The sequence below is a fragment of the Halichoerus grypus genome, chromosome 10 (assembly GCF_964656455.1).
Source record: "Halichoerus grypus chromosome 10, mHalGry1.hap1.1, whole genome shotgun sequence".
In the NCBI taxonomy this organism is placed as follows: Eukaryota; Metazoa; Chordata; class Mammalia; order Carnivora; family Phocidae; genus Halichoerus; species Halichoerus grypus.
The window spans coordinates 115,379,877-115,399,494 of record NC_135721.1 but is presented as its reverse complement, the minus strand read 5'-3'; the positions used below and the strand labels follow the sequence as shown (position 1 = coordinate 115,399,494).

The following is a 19,618-nucleotide window of genomic DNA, read 5'->3' as shown; positions in this document are numbered from 1 at the left end:
GCTTGGGCTGCCTGGGTTGGCTCAGTCAGTTAAGCGTCTGCCTTCAGTTCAGGTCATGATCTCAGGGTCCTTGGATCGAGTCCCACCTCGGGCTCCCTGCTTATCGGGTAGTCTGCTTCTCCCTCTGCTTCTCCCTCCCCCCCCCCACTCATGCGCGTTCTCTCTCTCTCTCTCTCAAATAAATAAATAAATCTTTAAAAAAAAGATTTAAGCATGCTCCCCACTGAGCAAGGAGCCCGGATGGGACTCGATCCCAGGACCCTGGAATCATGACCTGAGCCGAAGGCAGATGTTTGACTGAGCCACCCAGGCGTCCCTCATAACGTTAAATATTTCTGAAAAGATGAATCTTAATGGAGAAGCAATACCTGAGAGAGGGTCTTCACCAGAATCCCACTATGCTGGCACAATTTTCTTGAACTTGTCAGCCTCCAGAGAACTGTGAGAAATAAATTTCTGTTGTTTATAAGCCACCCAGTGTGTGGTACTTAGTTATAGCAGCTCAAACAGACTAAGACAATTGTGAATGAGAATTTAACAAAAGTTTTTTCCAAATATTTTACCAATTTGTCCCAAACTATAAAATTATCCTCCCCCACAAAGAAATGTGACACAAAATTCATTAATAAACAATCAGAACTAGATAAAAAGAAAAGTCACCAACAGCAACCCACAAAGTAGAAGACAATATTTGCAAATCATAGATCTGATAAGGGATTTGTATATAAATTATATCAAGAACTCAGTTGTAACAAGAGACAAAGAAGGAAAGAAGGACACTACATAATCATAAAGGGAATGATCCAATAAGATAACATCAATGGATAGATCATCTAAGCAGAAGATCAACAAGGAAATAGTGGCTTTGAGTGACACATTGGACCAGATGGATCAAACAGATATATTCAGAATACTTCATCCTAAAACAGCCGAATACATATTCTTTTCAAGTGTACATGGAACATTATCCAAAACATATCACATGTTAGGCCACAAAACAAGTCTCAACAAATTAAAAAAGGTTGAAGTCATATGGTGCATCTTTTCTGACCACAGTGCTATGAAACTAGAAATCAGTCAAAAGAAAAAAATCTAGAAAGAACACAAATACATGGAGGTTAAATAATATGGTACTAAACGATGAATGGGTCCACCAAGATATCAGAGAGGAAATAAAAAAATACATGGAGAGAAATGAAAATGAAAATGCCAGAGTCCAAAATCTTTGGGATGCAGCAAAAGCTGTTCTAAGAGGGAAGTTTATAACAATACAGGCCAGCTGCAAGAAGCAAGAAAATCTGAAAATAAGCAACCTAACCTTACATCTGAAGCAGCTAGAAAAAGAAGAACAAATAAAACTGCAGACCAGTAGAAGGAAGGAAATAATAAAGAATAGAACAGAAATAAATAGAAACTGAAAGAACAATAAAACATTAATAAACCAGGAGCTGCCTCCTTGAAAAGATCAACAAAATTAATAAACCTTTAGCCAGACTCATCAAAAAAAAGAGAGAGCAAGAACTCAAATAAAATCAGAAATGAAAGAAGAGAAATCACAACTAACACCACAGAAATACAAAGGATTATAAGAGAATATTCTGAAAAATTATATGCCAACAGACTGGACATCCTAGAGGAAATGGATAAATTCCTAGAAACATATAACCCCCCAAAACTGAATCAGGAGGAAATAGAAATTTGAACAGAGTGATTACCAGCAGTGAAATTAAATCAGTAATTGGAAAACTCCCAACAAACAAAAATCTAGGACCCAGTGGCTTCACAGGTGAATTCTACTAAACATTTAAAGAAGAGTTAATACCTATTCTCAAACTATTTGAAAACATATAAGAGGAAGGAAGACTTCCAGATTCATTCTATAAGGCCTAAGCGTTACCCTCACCCTAAAACCAGATAAAGACAGTACAAAAAAAGACAACTACAGGCCAATATCTCTGATGAACATAAATGGAAAATCCTCTACAGAGTATTAGCAGAGGTGCCTGAATGGCTCAGTCAGAAGAGCTGTGACTCTTAATCTCGGGGTTGCAAGTTCAAGCCCAACTTCAGTGTAGATTACTTAAAAAAAATATTAGCAAAAAAAATTAACAAACCAAATCCAACAATATATTTAAAAAATCACTCACCATGATAAGTGGGATTTATTCCTGGGATGCAAGAGTGGTTCAGTATTTGCAAATCAATCAACGTAATACATCACATCAACAAGAGAAAGGATAATGATATGATCATTTCAATAGATGCAGAAAAGCATTTGACAAAGTACAACATCCATTCTTGATAAAAACCCCAACAAAGTAGGATTTATACCTCAACATTATAAAGGCCATATATGAAAAACCCACAGCTAACTTCATACTCAGTGGTAAAACTGAGAGCTTTTCCCCTAAGATCAGGAACAAGGCAAGGATATCTACTCTCACCACTTTTATTCAACATAGTACTGGAAGTCCTAGCCACAGCAATCAGACAAGAAAAAGAAATAAAAGGCATCCAAATTGGTAAGGAAGAAGTAAAACTTCCACTATTTGCAGATGTCCTGATACTATATATGACCCTGGGGCACCTAGCTGTTCAGTCTGTAGAGCATGGGACTCATGCCCCATATTGGGCATGGAGCCTACTTAAAAACAAACAAACAAACAAAAACAGCCCTAAAGACTCCACCAAAAAACTACTAGAGCTGATAAATGAGTTCAGTAAGGTTGCAGTATACAAAATTAATATACAGAAATCCATTGCATTTTTATACACAAATAATGAAGTAGCAGAAAGAGAAATTAAGAAAACAATCCCATTTACAGTTGTACCCAAAAAGAATAAAATACCTAGGAATAAACTTAACCAAGGAAGTGAAAGACTTGTATTCTGAAAACTAGAAAACACTGATGAAAGAAATTGAAGATGACACAAACAAATGGAAAGATATTCCATGCTCATGGATTGGGAGAACTAATGTTAAAATGTCCATACTACCCAAAGCAATCTACAGATTTGATGCATCCCTAGCAAAACACCAACATTTTTCACAGAACTAGAACAAATAATCCTAAAATTTGTATGGAACTACAAAAGACCCTGAATAGCCAAAGCAGTCTTGAAAAAGAAGAACAAAACTTGAGTTACCACAATCCAGATTTCAAGATACACTGTGAAACGGTAGTAATCAAAACAGTGTAGTACTGGCACAAAAGTGACACATAAAATAATAGAACAGAATAGAGAGCCCAGAAATAAACCCACAATTATATGGTCAATTAATCTAAGCAAAGGAGGCCAGAATATGCAATGGGAAAAAGTCTCTTCAACAAATGGTGGTGAGAAGACTGGGTAGCTATATGCAAAAGAATGAAACTGGACCACTTCTTCCACCATACACAAAAATAAAATGGATTAAAGACCTAAATGTGAAACCTGAAACTACAAATCCTAGAAGAGGGTACAGGCAGTAATTTCTCTGACATCAGCTGTGGCAATTTTTTTCTAGATATGTCTCCCGAGGCAAGGGAAACAAAAGCAAAAATAAACTATTAGGACTACATCAAAATAAAAATGTTCTGCACAGCAAAGGAAACAATCAACAAAACAAAAAGACAGCCCCTGAATAGGAGAAGATATTGCAAGCAACATACCTGATAAGAGGTTAGTATCCAAAATACATAAAGAATTTACGAAACAACACACACACAAAAAAAACAACCCAAATAATCCAGTTTTAAAAAGGGCAGAAGGCATGAACAGACATTTCTGCAAAGAAGACATCCAGATGGCCAATAGACACATGAAAAGATGCTCAACATCACTCATCATCAGGGAAATGCAAATCAAAACCACAATGAGATATCACCTCTCACCAGTCAGAATGGCTAAAATAAAAAACACAAGAAATAACAAGTATCAGCAAGGATGTGGAAAAAAAGGAACCCTCGTGCACTGTTGGTGGAAATGCAAACTGGTGCAGCCATCTCAAAAAATTAAAAATAGAATTAGCATATGATCCAGTAATTCCACTACTGGGTATTTACCAAAGAATATGAAAACACTAATTCTAAAAGATATGTGCACCCCTATGTTTATTGTAGCATTATTTACAATAGCCAGATTATGGAAGCAGCCCAGGTATCCATCAGTAGATGAATGGATAGGGGCACTTGGGTTGCACAGTCAGTTAAAGCCTCTGACTCTTGGTTTCGGCTCAGGTCGTGATCTCAGAGTCATGAGATCGAGCCCCGAGTTGGGCTCTGTGCTCCACATAGAGTCTTCTTAAGAATCTCATTCCGTCTCCCTGGCGCACGCTCTCTCTCTCTCAAATAAATCTTTTTTTAAAAAAAATAGATGATGGATAAAGAAGATGTGATCTGTATACACAACAGAATATTAGCCATAAAAAATGAAATCTTGCTATTTGCAACAATATGGATGGATCTAGAGGGTATAGTGCTAAATGAAATAAGTCAGAGAAAAACAAATACTATATGATTTCACTCATGTGGAATTTAAGAAACAAAACAAATGAACAAAGGAAAAGACAAAAAAGCAGACTCTTAAATGTAGAGAACAAACTGGTAATTACAGGGGTGGGAGTGGGGGGGATGGATGGATGAAATAAGTGAAGGGGATTAAGAATACACTTATTTTGATGAGTACTGAGTAATGTATAGAATTATTGAATTACTATACTGTACACCTGAAACTAATATAACATTGTATGTTAATTATACTGAAATAAAAATAAAAGAGTGATAAAATGTTAAAGATAAGATAGGAAAAAATATATATCAAGAACTCGTATAATTCAATAATAGTCAAATAACCCAGTTTTTAAAAATGGGCAAAGAATTTGAATAGATATTTCTCCCAAACAAATTGTGCCAGTCAAATAAACGTGAAAATATGCTCAACACCATTTGGCACCAGGGAAATGTCAATCAAAATCACAGTGAGACACCACTTCATATCCACCAGGATGGCTATAATCAGAAAGGTAATAACAAGGGTTGGTGAGAATGCAGAGAAATTGGAACCCTTGTACACTGCTGGTGGGAGTGTAAAATGGTGTAACTGCTTTGTAAAACAGTTTGGCAGCTCCCCAAAAGGCATAGAACATACGACCCAGCAGTTTTACTCCTAGGTGTGTATATATATACCCAAGAGAAATGAAAGCATCCACACAAAAACTTGTATACAGGGGCTCCCGAGTGGCTCAGTTGTTTAAGCAGCAGCCTTTGGCCGGGTCATGATCCCAGGGTCCTGAGATCAAGCCCCACATCGGGCTCCCTGCTCAGTGGGGAGTCTGCTTCTCCCTCTCCCTCTGCCCGCTGCTCCCCCTGCTTGGGCTCTCTCTCTCTGTCAAATAAATAGATAAAATCTTTAAAAAAAAAAAAAAACTTGTATACAAATATTCATAGCATCTTCATAATAGTGAAAAGTGGAAGCAACCCAAATGTCTATCAACTGATGAATGAATGGATGAATAAATCTGATATTTTTTGGTAAGGAGTATTATTTGGTAATTTAAAAAAAATAACTGTGATTTGCTACAACACCTTGAAAATATTATGCTATGTGAAAGAAGCTGGTCACAAAAGACCAGTTATTATATGGTTTCTATTATATAAGATACCTAGAATAGACAAATGCACCTCGACCTAGTCTAAAACTCTACCCTTTAATTTAACCCATTAAATTAACGACAGAATTGTTCATAGTACTCAGACGAAGATGATGACTAGTAATAGTTCATCTTTATTTCATACCTTATAGATCTTCCTTTTCAAGAACTATTTTTTTTAAAAAATAGCATTTATTCAAGCTATTTATTCAATAAATAAGCAGCATTGAATAAATAGAAAAATACTATGGAAAGAAAAAATCAATCACAATACCAAGTAATTGATATAGTTAAATGTCAAGGATAAGGAGCATAATATTTCGTTCCTTAATTAGGGGATTAGGGTAGTGTTAGGGTTATGAGTTAGGGATAGGGTTAGGGTTAGCCATCATGCAAAATGGCTATGAGGGAGTAGACATGGTAAGTAGCCAACCTCTGATGGCTATATAACTAGAGTAGGGCTGGTCTTGCACCTTTATAGACACTTCCTGGATGTTGGGTATTAAAGGCCCAGAATTCACACTCTTCATTTGTGCTCAGAGCTTATCCCATGGAGGCTATAAAGCTGAGTAGGAAAAACACATTTAACCCCGTGGTTAGAAAGGAATTGAAGGCTATTAAGTACCTGAACATTTGAAAGACTTTTGAAGTAGAATGGAGGGCAGTAAGAGGTAGCAGAATTCTGTCTAAACAATTAGAAGTTTAATGTCTGATATAAAAAGAAAATAGCATTGGTGCTAATCATATTTATGACAATTTTTTAGACTTAGCCCTATGTTTAATTGATTTCATCCCTTCTCAAGGTCTTTGTTTTTGGTTAATTATTATTCAGATAATATTTTTATGAAAAGTACTAGATGAAAGTATCTTTATGTTAATTTTACATTGAATGACAGCTTGGTTAGGGAGAGGGCAGAATTATTAGGTTACATTATTTTCCATCCCTAATTCTTTACTATTTTGGCATTGTCTTCTGGTCTTACAAAGCAGAAATCTAAGGCCAGCCTGATTTCTGGTTCTCTGTGTATGACTTCTTTTTTTCTTTGTCGGTTGATTGTGGGGCATTTTCTTTATCCTTGAAATCTAAAAGTTTTACCAGAAAAAAATCTAGTTGTCACTATCTTTTCAGTAATGTTGCCTGTTTTTTTTTAATTCAATTAGCCAGCATATAGTACATCATTAGTTTCTGATGTAGTGTTCAATGGTTCATCAGTTGCCTAAGGTATTTTGTGAGCTTTTTTGAGCTAGAAATGCAGAACATTCTTTGACTCAGGAAAGTATTCATTTCCCTTTTAAAAACCTTTGATTATTGGGGCACTTGGCTGGCTCAGTGGATAGAGCATACGACTCTTGCTCTCAGGGTTGTGAGTTCAGGCCCCATGTTGGGCATGGCACCTACTTAAAAAAAAACAACAACAAAGGGCGCCTGGGTGGCTCAGTCAGTTAAGCATCTGCCTTCAGCTCAGGTCATGATCCCAGGGTCCTGGGATCGAGTCCCGCATCGGGCTCCCTGCTCAGCGGGGAGTCTGCTTCTCCTTCTGCCTGCCGCTCCCCCTGCTTGTGCTCTCTCTGTGTCAAATAAATAAATATTTAAAACAAAACAAAAACAAAAAAAACTTTGATTATGGTTTCTGTTCATTTGTTTCAGGGATAACAATTAGTTGAAATTTACTTCTCTCTTCTCTCCTTTTTGATCTTCTCTCATAGTTTCCCTTACTTTGTCCTTTCCGTCTCTATTATGGAAGTTTCTCAAATTTGTAATCCCCATACATCTAATCAAGTATTCTGCTCTTTACACTTCTAGGATTTGAAATCTGAGTTGGCATATTTACTTTTTAAATGATTTTTCCTTTGCTTTTTCCCCTCTCTTATTTCCACTTTTGTATCTCACCTACTTCTTTTCATTTCTGTCTATGGACTTTGATCTCTCATTTCAATGTTTTATCAGATTTGTTGAGAATAATGTAGTTGATATCTAAAATTTAACCTGTTCCTCCTTACATATTCACTTTCTGAATTACAAATCAGAGTTTCTCTTATGTTGTGGAATGTCACCTCCCCTCAGTTATTCTTCCTTGAAAAAAGAGAAGGGCATATAGGTCTAGCACCTACCAAATAAACAGGATAGATAGGTACCTCACTGGCTACTTGTTGGTACTATAAATTGTCCTTTCAGATGTTAAGCTCAAGGACTAATTGGTGCACATAGTTTCGGAATACTTTTTGTGTCTAGCAGTCATTTTTGTGCCTCCTACTTGATTGAGGGGACAGGGCCAAGGGGGATGCTTTCTGTGGCCTGGGTAATTTGACTTTGGAAAAGAGAATTTGTTTTTGATAATTTGAAGCCTAAGCTACAAATACCTGTGGTTCCTAAATGTAAGGCTCATAGGGCTCTTGCTTGCCCAAGTCTTCCGGCGTCTGTCTTTGGATTCCAAGATGTGTGTACTACTTTGTGTATTATAGAACCTGAAGTAGAGAGGGGAGGCCATGGGCATGTAATAGTGCTGACTGTTCTAAGTGGGTCTGTCATAGTAGGGTGGTACACCCTCTGCCATTGCTGGCTCTGGAGAGAGCGGTTTTATTTTAAAAATTTTTATTAAGATATTTATTTATTTGAGAGCAAGAGAGAGTGAGCACAGGGGGCGGAGAGGGACAGAGGGAGAGGGAGGGAGAGAATCCAAGCAGACCCTTTGCTGAGTGTGGAGCAGACTCTGTGCTGAGTGCGGAGCAGACTCGGTACTCAGTCTCATGAACCTGAGAATCAGGACCTGAGCCGAAACCAAGAATCAGGTGCTCAGCTGACTGAGCCACCCAGGTGCCTCTGGAGAAAGCTGTTTTAGAGCAGGTAGTTGGAGGAGGTGGAGCAACATGTGGGGGTTAGAAATCTGTTACCTTCCTGCCTAGCTCTTTTGTTGTATTTCAAGCCCCATTCCTGCCTTGGGCAGGAAAGTAATCTTTGGATCAACAGTTCTTTGAGCTGTGCAGTCCTAATTTCCAGCGTTGTTAATAACTTTGACTCTCATTGTTTCCTTAAGTATAACAGTGAAAATACCAATGAAAAATTAGGGTGGAGGCAATGATAGAGATGAACCAGGTATTGTTAGGTAGCCTCCATTCTAACTTCCAGCTTGGATTTACTTTTTGAAAGGAGGAGGATGAGAGAATAGTGTGAAAAGCAGCCACTTGTGGAAGAAGAGTTAGAGATCTTGCACCAAATGATTTCCAGTTCCTCAGGGAAGTATGATTAACATTGAAGTCATATAGACAAGGATTAAAGTAATCATAGTGTCCCTAGATCTGGAAAATGTTAGGCCATCATTTTCTAAATGACAGCATGGAAGCTAAGAAGGGTTTAAGGGACTCCAAGGACATAGAAAAAAATCAAGATGGAATACAGGGTGGTATAGTTCACTTTTAGATTCTGTTTAGTCATGTTTTATTTGATTTTCTGACATACGATTTGGTCTGTATTATATTAAAAAACAAATTTAAGAAACAGTCAAATTTTATAATAAGCAAAAGAAGAAAAAGCTTTCTCCATCACTTTCTTGGAGCAAATTCATAAGCCACATTCCCCACCTGACTCAGTTTCCTCATATAAGGTAAATTAAATAATGTATTATGAAAAGTGTGGTTCTAAACTTTCGCCTCATATTAGAATCACCTGGCTAGTGTTTAAATGCCCAAAGCTCAGGCCACAGTGCAGACCTAGTATGACTCAAGCATTATTTTTTTAAAGTTTCCCAAATAATTATAATGTGTAGCCAAAGTTGAGAGCTATTGAAGTTCTTTCAAGGCATTTGAAAGATCCATTTGATCTCAGATATTCTGACTTCAGTCATTTTGGAGTAGTTGGGGCAGTTCTAATTAGTGAGTATTGGCCTGAAATAAACTAGATCACTTGGTTCTGATATTTCTGCCAATTGTGCACTGTCTATGAGTAGGGTAGAGTCACCCTAATAAGAAGAGAGTTTGGTATATGGTGGAAGAAACATTGAACTTGAGGTTGAAACACCAGACCTTGCGGGGCTGGATCCCAGGACCTGAGATCATGACCTGAGCCAAAGTCAGATGCTTAACCAACTGAGCCACCCAGGCACCCCAGCTCCCAGGATTTATTTATGCCCACCTCCCTCCCAGCTTCTTAATATGAAAAATTTCAAACATACAGAAAATTTGAAAGAATAATACAGTGATGATAGTTTGCTATATTTGCATCATGTCTGTCTAGCTACCTATCTTTGCTGAATATATTGAAAATTAGTTTCTACGCAATCACAAATAACATTACCAACCCAGCTGAGCCACCCAGGTGCCCCATACCCAAGAATGTTTTTAAAAATGCCCTAATATCTTCTGTTACTTCACATTCAGTTTTTCCCACTGTCTGAAAAACATTTTATGGCTGTTTTCTTCAAAGCAGGTGTAAGTAACATTCGTGCATTGCATTTGGTGGTTCTATCTCTGAAGTCTTTTAATTGAGAACTATATCTTCCCCTATCTCTTCCCTTACGATTTTGGGTTTTGAAGAGACCAGATCAGTTTTGTTGTAGCAAGTCCCACATTCTAGATCTGATTAGTTCTTCATGTAATGGAATACTTCTTCTTGTAATTGTTCTCATTGCTCTTTCTCCTGAATTTCCTGTAAAGGAAAAATTAGGTTTAAAGATGTGTTTAGAACTAGGTTAAGCATTTTGGGTAATAATACATTGTAGATGATGACTGGTATTTCAGGTTACATCACATCAGGAGGCATAAATAAAAGGTCTCACTCTAATTGTTACTGAATTGATCACCAGGTTAAGCTGGTGACTGTCATATCTTTCCATTGTAAAGGTACTTGATTTCCCTTTGCAATTAGGAAGTAATCTGTGGAATAATCCTTTAGCACCATGGGACTCTTCTGTTTCAATTTTCACCAGGTGATTTTTAGCACCCCTTGATCATCTTTGCCTGAATCACTTATTTCATTGGAGGTTGCACATGGTGATTTAAAAAATTCTTACCTTCTGCATTTATTAACTAGCATTCTAATGTAAAGGAGAGCTTTCCCTCTCCACCAAGGATGAACCCTTCTTAAAAGAAGTAAATTGCTTGCTTCATTCTTTTTCTTTATCAGTCTTCAGAGTAAGGAGTTGATGTCATAGTTACCCCTAATGGTGACTTCTTGAGCAATTTTTTTTACTCTCTGAGCTATTACTGTGTATTTATGGATTCTTATTTATTCATGATATTATAATGAATTTTAGTCATTATTCTTTCCAATACTTAAATTGTCTCAAATTTGCTGGTAGAAACCCCTTAAAACTGGCTCCTAGGTCTTTGTGACATGCTCCCCATTGGTCTGAGTGCTTCCTTGCCTTCTGATACAACATGATTTTTGAAAAATTTACCTTGAAGATATAATTTTTATTTTTTTTTATATTTTTTTCTAGCTTATTTTTTTAAAGATTTTATTCATTTGTCAGAGAGAGAGAGAGAGAGAGAGAGCACAAGCAGCGGGGGAGGGGTAGAGGGAGAAGCAGGCTCCCCGCTGAGCAAGGAGCCCGATGTGGGACTCAATCCCAGGACCCTGGGATCATGACCTGAGCTGAAGGCAGATGCTTAACCGACTGAGCCACCCAGGCATCCCTAGAGTATTTTGTTTTAAAACTAACGTATAAAAAATATTTTTCTCCTCTTTTCTCGCCAAAAGTAGAGTACTATAGTCAATGTTTTTTACTCCTTGTTTTTTCTTCTCTCAACAATACATCTTGGAGATCATTCCATATCAGTGCATAGAGAGCATTCTTATTCTTGCTGCATTTCCTTTTTATTACACGTACTATAATTTAATCAGATGGACATTTGGGTAAGTTCCTATCTTGCTATTGCAAACAGTGCTTTAGTGAATAACCTTGTAATATATGTCATCTAGTGTGGGAACAGGTGTACCCTGTAGGATCAGATCACTAACCAGAAGCAAGATTGTTGGGTTAATGGTATATATAATTATAATTTTGATAGATAATACCTAATTGCTGATGTTAGACTACCACTAGCAATGAATGAGAGTGTCTGTTTTCCCATAACCTTGCCAAAAGAGTGCATTATTAAATTTTTGGATTTTTGCTAATCTGATGAGTGAAAAAAATTATTTCTTATGTATGAAGTTGAATATTTTTTCATATGTTTAAAGTTCATTTGTATTTCCTTTTCTGTGAATTTTATCATATTCTGTGTCCATTTTTGGACACAATACTTTGTCCAAATAACTGTTCTTTTTATTTTATATATCTATATATGCACACACACACATATGTGCACACACAAAAACACCTGTGTTTTTTTCTATAGTATGTTTATATATGGGAGATTTGCTCTTTCATCAATGATATGATTGCCAATATTTTTTCTTACTTTGTTGTTTGTTTTTTGGGGTTTTGTTTTGCTTTACTTATGGTGTTTTTTGCTTTGCAGAATGCTTTGATTTCTATTCAAATTTATCAGTTTTTTAAATGGCTTTGGATTTTGAGTCATAGTTAGAAAATCCTTACCAACTCCAAGGTTATAAAGATTTCTTCTGTATTTTCTTCTAATACTTGTATGGTTTCATTTGTTACATTGAAGTTTTGGGTTCATTTGGAGTTCTCTTGATATGAGGTATAGCTCTAATTTTATTTTTTCCGTGGACGGCTACCTACTCCCATTTAGTGAAAAATCGATTTTTTTCTACCTTTATGAGATATTAAAATTCCATATGCATTTTGATCAGTTTGGGGGATTTTAGTCTTCCATTAGTTTCCCATTCGTTTATATGCCAGTACTACACAGTTTTAATTATTGAGGCATTATGTTTTTATATCTGGTAGGACTTATTCCTTTCACTACTCTTACTTTTCAGTTTTTTGTTTTTTTTTTTTTACTCTTCTTGTTTCCATATGAACTTTAAAGTCAGCTTGTCCATTTTAAAAAATAACAGCATTTTTTATTGGGATTATTAAATTCTAAATTAGGGAGAATTGCTGTTTAGGAGTCTTTTTATCTAAGAATTTGGTATATCATTCCATTTGTTCAAGTCTTTTTTATATATTTGAATCCCTCTTTAGTGGTTTTTTTTTTTTTTAAAGATTTTATTTATTTGAGAGAGAGAGAACGAGAGACAGAGAGCATGAGAGGGAGGAGGGTCAGAGGGAGAAGCAGACTCCCTGCTGAGCAGGGAGCCTGATGTGGGACTCGATCCCGGGACTCCAGGACCATGACCTGAGCCGAAGGCAGTCGCTTAACCAACTGAGCCACCCAGGCGCCCCTTCTTTAGTGTTTTAAAAATTTCATCTTGTAGTTCTGCATTTTCTTTTTAATTTATTCCTAAATATTTTTTTGTTGCTGTTATAAATTAGATTTTTTCCCACCTACTGGTGATCAATTGCATATGTTATAAAAACTGTTGTTTTCTGTGTATTTTGTACCATACCTAAAGTATTACTGAATTTTCTTATTTTTCTTGGTTAATTTTCTAAGATGTTCAAAAATACAAATACAAATATTATCTACTAATAGTGATAGTTTTACACTCTTCTTCCCAATTTTTACTATTATTAGTCTTGTTTTCATTTCACTGACTTTATACCTTTGGCACAGTGTTTAATAATACATAGTGGATATCTGTCTTCTTCCCAACTTCTCCACGTTGAGCAAGCTGCTGACTTTAGGGCTAAAAAATATATTTTGTCATGTTAAGGAACTGCTTGTGTAGTCCTGTTTGATTTTTTTTAAAAGATTTATTTGTTTATTTTAGAGAGGGAGTGAGAGAGCCCGCATGTGAGGTGGGGGAAGGGGCAGAGAGAGAGGGAGAAAGAATCCTCTAGCAGATTCCCTTCTGAGCATGGAGCCAGACACAGGGCTCAGTCCCAGGACCCTGAGATCATGACCTGAGCCGAAATCAAGAGTTGGCCGCCCAACCAACTGAGCCACCCAGGTGCCCCATTTGATTTTTTTTTTTTAATCAAGAAGTGTTGAATTCTGTCAAATGACTTTTAATATCTGTGGAGATGATCATATGCCCTTTTCTCTTAGTTTCCTCAAAGTGATCCTCCCTTGCATTCCTAGACCAAACTCCACTTAATTATGATACATTATTCTTCTTCTAATGTACTGTTGTATTCTATTTAAAGTTTGATTTAGAATCTTGCATCAGCATAAGAGAGATTGATCTGTAGCTTTCTGCCTGCAGTTTGTATCAGCTTTTTATTTTTTAAAGATTTTATTTATTTGAGAGAGAGAGAGAGAGGGTGCACGAGCAGGAAGGAGAGGGAGAAGCAGGCTCCCTGTGAGCAGGGAACCTGACATGTGGGGCTCAATCCCAGGACCCTGAGATCACAACCTGAGCCGAAGGCAGACACTTAACCGACTGAGCCACCCAGGCGCCCCTGTATCAGCTTTTGATACTCATCTTATATTTGCTTCATAAAAATATTTAGGAAGTTTTCTTTCTTTTTGTATGCTCTGGAATAGTTTCAGATCACTAGACTTATCTACTCTTTAAAGGGTTGATGTTTCAATTAAATATGTGTGGTGCTTTTGGGGGGCATTATCATATTTACATAGATAAATGTGAGCAAAAGCTTGAAGAAACTAGTCTCTATGGTCCTTTTAATTTCCTTTGTTTCTGTGGCTACTTTCTTATTTCTTTTTTTTTTTTTTTTAAGATTTTATTTATTTATTTGACAGAGAGAGAAACAGCGAGAGGGGGAACACAAGCAGGGGGAGTGGGAGAGGGAGAAGCAGGTTTCCCGCTGAGCAGAGAGCCCGATGATGTGAGGCTCGATCCCAGGACCCCGGGATCATGACCTGAGCTGAAGGCAGATGCCTAACGCCTGAGCCACCCAGGCGCCCCTACTTATTTCTTATCTTACATATTTGGACTTGTCCCTTTTTACTTACTAGATTAGCTAGTGGTTTAACTATTTTATCATTTTCCCCCAATGTACCAATTTTTCAATTTATTTATTCTGCTGTTTTTCTGTTTTCTAATTTCTACTTTTATCTGTGTTAATTCCTTCGTTTTGATTTCTTTCAGTTCACCTTACTGGTTTTTCCCTGACTTTTTGAGTCAGATGTAGAGTCAGATTTCTTTTTCTTGTTTTTTCTTTCTTTTCCCTGATGTAGGTATTTATGGCTGTGAATTTTCTTCTTTACTGGTTCAGCTATATTCTTTAGGTTCTAATATGTGTAATATTTTCCTTATTTTGGCATTTTCTAGAAATTTTGCAATATTGATTTCATTTTTAACCAAAGTCCAAGAGTTTTGTTGTTGTTTTAAGTTTTGAAAAGGCCTTCGTTTCTTGATTTTATTTTAAGTGTATAATTTCATTAAGTGCATTTTCATCAGAATATTATCCCACTGTTACTTTTTGGATTTATCGAGGTTTTTTTAAAATTCTAGTATAGTTAACATACAGTGTTATATTTGTTTCAGGTGTACAGTATAATGGTTCAGCAATTCCATATATTACTCAGTGCTCATCAAAATAAGTGTACTCTTAATCCCCTTCACTATAGAGATTTTCTTTATGGCCTTTCTTAAGGTCAGTTTTTGTTAATGTTCCATGGAGACTTAAAAAGATGGATTTTTCTTAAAATAAAAATTAACGCATGGGGTGACTGGGTGATGGACACTGGGGAGGGTATGTGCTCTGGTAAGTACTGTGAATTGTGCAAGACTGTTGAATCTCAGATCTGTACCTCTGAAACAAATAATGCAATATATGTTAAGAAAGAAAAAAAGAAGAAGAATGTAGCAGGAGGGGAAGAACGAAGGGGGGGAAATCGGAGGGGGAGAGGAACCATGAGAGACGATGGACTCTGAAAAACAAACTGAGGGTTCTAGAGGGGAGGGGGGTGGGAGGATGGGTTAGCCTGGTGATGGGTATTGAGGAGGGCACGTTCTGCATGGAGCACTGGGTGTTATGCACAAACAATGAATCACGGAACACTATATCTAAAACTAATGATGTAATGTATGGGGATTAACATAACAATAAAAAAATAAAAAATAAATAAAAAAAATAAAAATTAACGCATAGTTTTTTCTCTAATAATTATTAATACCTAGTACATATATCCATCTAAAATTTTGAGATTATAAAATCAGTATTTGGCGATAATGTAAAACCATAACAGCCAAGTTGAAGATGTTGTAGACTGATACTATCTTATTAAGTGAGAATTTTTTCTGAAGCATGACAAAATTAGGCACTTTCCATGCAAAATTTCTATGTGTACCATAAAGAATACTTAGAAAAACTGAAAATTTGAAAAGTAAAATGTATAGATATTATATATAAAATCAGAAAGAAACTTAAATCTATACTTCATGCAGTTTAAAATGAATTTTCAAATTATGTTAGAACAAGTGGGTCTTATTAAATACAAAGTATTTTGGTTTTGACTCCAAGTATCTGCAAAACAGTGTGGCATGATGCTATCAATTTATTTTAATTTGACAGCTATAAAAATGGAGGTAAGGTGAGGAGGGCTCTAAGGCTTAGGGTCCCAGTTTCATAATTCTTAAGCTGGTATATGTCCCTGAGTTTTGCTTCCATACTCTTTGAAATGCTTGTTGAATAGTGGTTTAATCTCAGAAAAAAAGATATATTTTTTAGACTTAATGAAAACTCTGTTTTAATAGCCTCTGAAGATGTCTAAGTTGACTTGATAACTTGGGATATTTGCATTGACTTCTGTTACAAAGATGTCACTTCTGTAGTTTCTAATTTCTATATAATGCTGAAACTTTATTTTCTCTCTCTCATTCTTTTTTAGAATTTTTATTGGCTGCTGCCTTGAGAATACCATCTCTAAAAATGCCAACTTGTTTGGACTTAGAAGATGACCTGGATAAATGATAAAAATTAAAGACATTTTGGTGAGTGAAATCTTACATGAAAGAGTGGTTAAGTTTCAGCTTAATTCCACACAACAGAATGACTCTGTACCAAAGTTACACAGCAGATAAAAAAGTCTTTCCTTCATCGTCTGGCATTTTATCAAAGGAGAAAATGGTCCTTCAGCCAGTTAGTGGGAGGCATCAGCATGTTTAATGAAGCCCAAAGTTCACTAAGTTTGAATGCCTTCTGTTCCTCTGGGGTTGAGACCTTGATCTCTTTTTCTTTCTCTTAGAGAGCCCACAGACCTCTCAGGAGGCACATTATAACTTTTTTTTTTAAGATTTATTTATTTATTTGAGAGAGCAAGAGAGAGAGCACAAGTGGGCGGGGCAGAGGGAGAGGGAGAGAGAATCTCAAGCAGACTCCGCACTGAGCAAGGAGCCTGATGCAGGGCTTGATCTCATAACCCTGAGATCATGACCCGAGGCAAAATCAAGAGTCAGACACTCAACTGACGGAGCCACCCAGGCATCCTGGCACATCATAACTTTTTTTTTTTAAGATTTTATTTATTTATTTGACAGAGAGAGAGACAACAAGAGAGGGAACACAAGCAGGGGGAGCAGGAGAGGGAGAAGCAGGCTTCCCACTGAGCGGGGAGCCCAATGTGGGACTCCATCCCAGGACCCTGGGACCATGACCCGAGCCAAAGGCAGATGCTTAATTACTGAGCCACCCAGGCCCCACATCATAACATTTAAATGCATTTTAAATACCTAGTTTCCTCCAGCGCTATACCAAACCCAGCATAGTTCGCCCAGACCTAGTGTTGGACTGGTCAATTAGGGGAGTCATAGAAATTGAAAACTGATGGCTGAGCCTTATGCATCCATAGCATGTTTCATTTAGCCTGCAGGGTATTTTCCAAAAAATGTAAAACTATTTTAAAATCTGGAGATTTCACTGAATATATGGATTTTAGTCTTTTCTTAAAATTCAGAACATCTACTAGTGCTCCCTCCCATCCTTCCAAAAAGAAAGTAATAAGCTGAAGCAGAGTAGTGGCTACTTAACATAGGTGGGTATGTGAGTTTTCTGTTGCCCAAATCATTCATACAGTATGTGCAAATGCATTTAATATCCAGTGTTCTTCTCTTATTTTTTTCTGCCTGACCCCTGTATGTGAGTTTGTGATTTCTGATGTGGATCATAGGATCTTGTCTTTTGTTCACATGGCAGCCAAGTTGATCATTTGAATGGCCTGTGACAATCTTTTCTCATTACCCAGCTACCTGCACCAGTCCTTTCTCTTCAGATTTAAATGTAAATCTGGTGCATATTAGCTGGTTATATGTATAATATATATGATATATAAATTTATATACTTAACAAGTAATATAAATTTAAACATTTACAAATATATATGTTTAAATATATTTATTTATTTTTAATCCTACTGTGATTTGGAAGATGTTCATAAGTAAGCTTCTAAGCCTTCCTGATGTCTGATGGAGTTTTACCTTGGAGCAGTACTATGTTGCTGGTATGCTTGCTTTTCTCTTTTCTTTCTTTCTTTCTTTTTTTTTAATTTTTATTATGAACAATTTCAAACATTTTAGAAAATTATACTACAAACGAAAATATAATGAACACCTATATACCCATCACCTATGTTTAACCTTTATTAACCTTTTGCCATATTTGCTTAATCTTTTTCCCTCAATTTTATTTTTTTAAAGATTTTACTTACTTGAGAGAGAGAGAAAGTGAGAGAGAGAGCGAGCAGGAGGAGGAGCAGAGGGAGAGGGACAAGCAGACTCCCTGCTGAGCACGGAGCCTGACATGGGGCTCAATCCCAGGACCCTGAGATCATGACCTGAGCCGAAGTCAGACATGTAACCAATGGAGCCACCCAAGACCCCTCCCTCAATTTTAAAGTAAATTATAAGCGTCATGACATTTTACCCCTGAATGCTTCAATATGCATCTCTTAAACAGTAAGAATATTGTCCATAACACCATTATTATCATGCCTAACAAAACTAGCAGTAATTCCCCAGGGTACCTGGGTGGCTCCGTAGGTTAAGTGTCTGAGTCTTGATTTCAGCTCAGATCATGATCTCAGGGTTGTGAGATCGAGCCCTGCGTCAGGCTCTGTGCTCAGCGGAGAGTCTGCTTGAGGTTCTTTCTCTCTCCCTTTCCCTTTGCCTCTCCCCCTGCTCTCTCTCTCTCTCTCTCTCAATAAAATAAATGAATGAATGAATCTTTTTTAAAAATTAGCAGTAATTCCCTAATTCTCCTAAAAATGTGCTTTACATCTTTTTTTTTCAGACCAAGACAATAAAGGACCATACATTGCATTTGATTTTTAAGTCTTTTAAATCTCTTTTAACATAGAATAGTTGCACCCACCTTTTTCTTTCATGACCACTGACATAACTGAAGAGGCCAAGCCAGTTATGCTCTAGAAATCCTACCTTCTAGATTTGTCTGAATATTTCCTCATGGTGTTATTTAAGTTATTCCTCTATCTCCTGTACAAAGACTTGTTAGATTCAGTTTAAACATTTTTGGCAGGAATATTTTATTTCATAGGTAATACTGTGCAGTTTGGTCATTGTGTTTGGGTGATGACAGCCAGAGCCTCTCACTGTGAAGTTAGTTTTCCCTTTGCCAAGCAGCACATCTCTGGGCTGATACTTTAACATCATGTGAATGAATATCCAGTTAGTTCTCTTGTCAATTTTTCACATGTTGTTTTATTCTTATTAATGATCCTTTTCTGAATTACTTTATTAGGGATCACAAAATTGTGATTTTTCTAATGATACTTTTTACGTTTAAGTTGGCATTCTTCTATAAAAAAGAGCTTTCCTTTATCCACTGGAGCTGTTTGGCTATCCTGAAATATTACCCTGAAATGATTTAGTTTGGAAATCTACTTCATTCTGCCTTGGAAAGATAGAATAAATAATATGCTTGCTTTTTAAATTTCTCCTGGATATCACATTTATTCTTGGGTTCTTTATAAAAGATTAAAAGAGCTCCAATTAGAAGTGAAACCAATAGATAATCTGGAAATTTATTATGTGGCGAGTGAGCAAATTCACTGGTGGTT

The 19,618-nt window shown here is 36.6% G+C and overlaps 1 protein-coding gene across 8 annotated transcripts in view; it reads left to right on the top strand.

The window, feature by feature from the left end:
* Positions 1-19,618, top strand: part of NCOA6 (nuclear receptor coactivator 6) — a 101,523-nt gene that overhangs the window by 21,208 nt on the left and 60,697 nt on the right. For 7 of the 8 annotated variants that reach the window (XM_078057114.1, XM_078057117.1, XM_078057116.1 and 4 more), the window contains one exon: positions 16,436-16,538. The gene's annotated coding sequence lies outside the window, so the exon portion shown is untranslated. Of the gene's footprint in view, positions 1-16,435; positions 16,539-17,970; positions 18,044-19,618 lie in introns of all 8 variants that reach the window. The other variant, XM_078057113.1, reaches the window with a different exon arrangement.